This window comes from Pteropus vampyrus, unplaced genomic scaffold (assembly GCF_000151845.1).
Source record: "Pteropus vampyrus isolate Shadow unplaced genomic scaffold, Pvam_2.0 Scaffold534, whole genome shotgun sequence".
Taxonomy (NCBI): domain Eukaryota; kingdom Metazoa; phylum Chordata; class Mammalia; order Chiroptera; family Pteropodidae; genus Pteropus; species Pteropus vampyrus.
Window position 1 is genome coordinate 310,103 of NW_011889315.1, and position 4,705 is coordinate 314,807.

General features: G+C 40.9%; 1 long non-coding RNA gene across 1 annotated transcript in view; it reads right to left on the reverse strand.

The window, feature by feature from the left end:
* LOC111733162 overlaps positions 1-3,929 on the reverse strand; it is a 6,436-nt gene extending 2,507 nt beyond the window's left edge. Inside the window, exons 1-2 of the long non-coding RNA XR_002777861.1 lie at positions 3,919-3,929; positions 208-210 (exon numbers count right to left, since the gene is read on the reverse strand). This is a non-coding gene — a long non-coding RNA (uncharacterized LOC111733162). The remainder of the gene's footprint in view (positions 1-207; positions 211-3,918) is intronic.
* Positions 3,930-4,705: the final 776 nt, after the last annotated feature.

The following is a 4,705-nucleotide window of genomic DNA, read 5'->3' on the forward strand; positions in this document are numbered from 1 at the left end:
CAGAATTTCATAGTATAGCTTTTTTTGTTAATCCTTGTGGTTCCTTACTTTGTTGCCTGACCCTTAACTGTAAATAAAGATACAGGATCAGAACCGACTGGATGGTTGAATGCCTAGTGGCCAGTTTTGGACTTTCTTGCTTACCATCTGTGATACCTAACTCTAAGTCAGATGATTTAGGAGGCTCCTGTTCCCTCCTCCTCTGACCCACTTGGTTGGAGTTCTTAGCACCCACGCAGGCTGGATTCTTACTAGAATAATTTATAGAATTTACGAATGCTATAATTACGCTTACAGTTTTCTTATAGCAAAAGGTGCAGATAGAAAGCAGCATGGGGGAAAACTGCTAGGTCAAGGGCAGGGTAGGTCTGAAGTGCTCCTGAATCCCATAGATGATGTAGCACTTAGAAAATTCCAAGGCTTAAGAATTTAACATCTTTCACCCGGAACCAAGGGCAATGACCAGACAACTACTTTATCATACAGCCCTGACGCACCAGCTGAAGTGGGCACCAACTAATTCTCCAGTAGAAGTTAAATCTTTTTAAAGTAACATATCAGATACTCTGCCTCTTGGAGCATTCCCATGTCATCAAGTGTGAGGTTTGCCTCGGCACCAACGGCGTCCTCAAAGTTTATTTAAATTGTCACTTTCCGGTCCCTGAACAATACGATTCCGTCTCCAAGCAAAAATATATACAAGTTAGCCTTCATACAAATAAGGGGAAATATTTCTTCTAACTTTTTATTATGAGAAATTTGAAACATACAAAGAGAGCGTATAACAGTCATATATCCATCACAGAGCGAAGTCCTTCATCATTTTTGGGGGATCATATTTGTCATCTAGCTGTCTATATTTACCTATCTATATATTTAAAAAAAAATTTTATCTGCCTATTAGTTTTTCTCTGGAGCATTTTCAAATTAATTACATACACACAAAACTCTGTCCTTAATCCGTCTACCTACTTGTCTTCAGAAGTCAAACGTTTTTTCTGTATGATCAGAGTTCCATTAGTGTGCCAAACAGAACGGTCACTTGCTAAAGTCATCTAATACCCAGTCCATGTTCCAACTTTTCAGTAGTTTGTGGTAGTTTTTAACAGCCACAGTAGGAAACCAATACACCCTACCTTGCTGAAAGACTATGTTAAAATGTATTTCGATCGCTTCGTTGAGATATAATTCAAACATAGAAAGTGTCCACTTCCTTCTCCATACTCACGGAGGTGTGAGACCATCGCTACCATCTAATCAGAACATTTTCATTCCCCAAAGATTCTCCACACCCATTAGTAGTTACACCCCAGTCTTCACACCCTGCAGCTCCTGCAAACCACAAACCTGCACTCCGTTTTCTGGATTTGCCTATTCTGTACTTTTCATATAAATGAAATCACATAGTATATGCCCTTTGCATCTGGCTTCTTCCACTTATCATAATGTTTCAAGGTTCCTCTAAGTTGTAACACATATAGTTTGCCATACCTTTATGTGATTGAATAACATTCCACTGTATGGACCACATTTTGGTTATCCATTCATTAGTTGATGAATATTTGCGGTTTGTTTTTTTTTTTCACTTTTTGGCTATTATGAATAATGTGCTATATACAAGTTTGGGGGAACACATGCTCTCCTTCCTCTCTGTCATATGCTGGGGGCAGAGTCACTAGTTCATATAGTAACTCTGTTTTACAGTTTGAGGAACGGCCAGAACGTTTTCCAAAGCAGCTTATATGAGAAGTGTACGAGGATTTTTTATTATCTGTCCGTGATTCTAGCCAATTCACAGGGTGTACAGTGGTGTTTATTGTAGTTATTATTTGCATTTTAGTTATTACTAATGATGGGCTTATTGGTCATTTTTATATCTTTTTTTGGACATCTATCTATTCATATCCTTCGCAGATTTTTACATTGAGATATTTTGTTTTTTTTATTACCAAGCTGTGCATGTTATTTACCATATATTTTACATACAAGCCCCTCATTCAATATGTGGTTGGCAAAATTTTTCACCCATTCTGTGGGTTGTTTTTCATTTTTAAATGAAGTCCTCTGAAGCACAAAAGTTTTAAATTTTGATGAAGTACATTTTATCTATTTTTGCTTTTGTGTTTGTCCCCAAATATATTTTATGACATTTTTCTGGCTGTGACCTAAACAAGGTCCCAACATTGCATGTGACAATAATCTAAAAAGCCCTCCTCTTTCTACAAGCTCCAGTGTATGTGGGGCCCAGGTTGGTGGCCTTTGAGGGTCCATGTCTGGATTTGTCTGGCAGTTTTCTTTTGGGGTCTCTCTCTTGCCCTCCAAGTCCTTCCATTTCTGTAAACTAGAGGTGAAGCCTAAACTCAGTGGGGCTCATTGCAGAGTTTAGGGGAAGGCCCCATGGATGCAGCTCTGGACATCACCCCAAATCCCATCAGAGACTGTTCCAGAGAGGGAGACTGCTTGTAGAAGGTTCAGTGGGGGCTCCTCCCCAAATATGTCCACATCCTAACTCTTGGAACCTGTCAATGTGATCTTATTTGGAAAAAGGCTCTTTGCAAACATCATTAAGTTAAGGATCTCAAGATGGATCATATTGCATTATCTGCACAGAGCCCTAAATCCAATGATAAGTTCTTTTGAAGAAACAGAACAGGAGAAGACACACAGGGGAGGAAGCCACGTGAAGGTGGAGGCAGAGTCAGGCGTGATGGGGCCATAAGGTAAGAATGCCGACAGCTACCGAAACACGGACGACAAAAGGAGCGGGATCTCTCTGAGAACCTCCGGAGTAAGTGAGGTCCTGCCAACACTTTGATTTTGGATTTCTGGCCTCCGGAATGTCAGAGAATCGCTTTCTCTTGTTTTAAGAGACACTGTCTGTGGTGCTTTGTTATGGCAGCCACAGAAGCTAATGCACTGTCCTCGTTGAGAACAACGACACCGTCCCCCTGTACCAACAGAGACAGCCCTGTCTCCCCATCATTAGCTCCATTACCTCTGTTAGATTTCCCTGTATGATGTTCGATTTCTTTGTAAGACATGAAGTCATCTTTTTAGGCATTCAACTTGTTTGTTAGGCATTAAATTTCCCAGTGACGTTAAATGTCTTTATAAGACATTACATTTCTTTGTAAGGTATTAAATTTCCTTGTTCGACATGAAATATCCTTGTAAGACTTCAATTTCACAGGAAGAAATGAAATATTTTTGTAACACAATAAATTCCAGTATCATGTCATCTACTTTATCGTCATCTCGTGAAGAGTCCTCTGGCACACAATGTGGTTTCGGGCTCGGCGCAAAGGGTATCTGGCCTTGTTGCAACATCCCAAACGTTGGAGGCGTAAGACAGTTCCTCTGGGACGGCAGTTCAGGCTCCATTTCAACGTGGCTCCGTATCTGTTGTGGATCGTACCTCGTCCTTCGCTGTGCCAGAGCCCCTTAATTTGATGTAGCCTCACTTGCTCCTTTGTCTTTTGCTTGCCTTTCCTTTGGGTGTCAAAGCCCAGATCCTGGAACTGATTAATCCACCATGACATCTGTCACTTCCGGAAATATCTTCTTCTTTCAAAAAATAGGATATTACTTAAAGATGTGCCAACGGTCGGATTCTGTACAACTGTAGCAAGACCACCCAGCATGAACACGAGGGGCTTTTTGATCAGAAACTTGACGATCGTAGTGAAAACCCACCTGGATATCCAGTGGTCCCCCAGAAATGTCTCGAATCGTTCGTGGAGGTATACGCTTATCTTAGCCATGACTAAGTTCTCCACGGCCTCCCCCATCCATTTCATGGCACGGTGTTTGAAAAAGGCCGTAATGGAATCCTTGGAGAACATGGCAGCTGTGCTAGTCTGCCACAGTCCAGACGGTGAGAGCTGGAGGGAGGCTTTTATAGAAGAATAGATTGAGTACTTTTCATCAAACATTGGATTATGTTTTAATCTCAGAAGGTATTTCTTTCATAAGAGTGTGTTTTTGGAGGACAATCAGAGAACACCTTCTCTTCTGTCTTAGATGGATTTGTTGTAAGACATTAGATTAAAAATTCTCAAAATAGTTCTCTCTGTGGTGATGCTAAAACCATCATTCATGTGGAAAACATACTAACTACTTTCAGTACCTCAGGCTTCAGCACACTTGTTCATCTAAATAATCCCCGGGTGGTATGAAATTTTGTTTTGCTCATAGGATAGGCATTTATTTAATTCACCGAGTGAAATGTCAAAAGTCTCTGAGCTGATTTTTATGTCAGCTCTTTGGTGTGATTCTTAAGTTACTGACCTCTACTTCTGTCCTTCATCAACCCCAACTTTGTGACAGGACGTTCCTTCTGCACTGGATTGTGAGGGAAATGTACTCAAAAGCAATTTCCTTCACCTCTCTGGAACGGCCCTGCACCCTGAGTGCCATCGTCATTCACTAGAAGCATCGGGACACTTTTTTTTTTTTTTTTTGGTATTTACTTGCTTTCCAACTACAGGGGGAACTGTGGCTCTCTACGCTGTTTGTAGAGACTAAGAGAAATGGACCGATAGAAATGACGTGAGTGTTTACAGAACATGATATGCGTGAACTCATGAAAAGTTCACCTCATAGGAGAGTTAACATGAATCGACATTCCTGAGCTAAAACATAAATAGCGGTGGCTTTCACCATTGCCTGAGAGGTGAAGTGACACCAACCGTGTAGTCGAAAAATA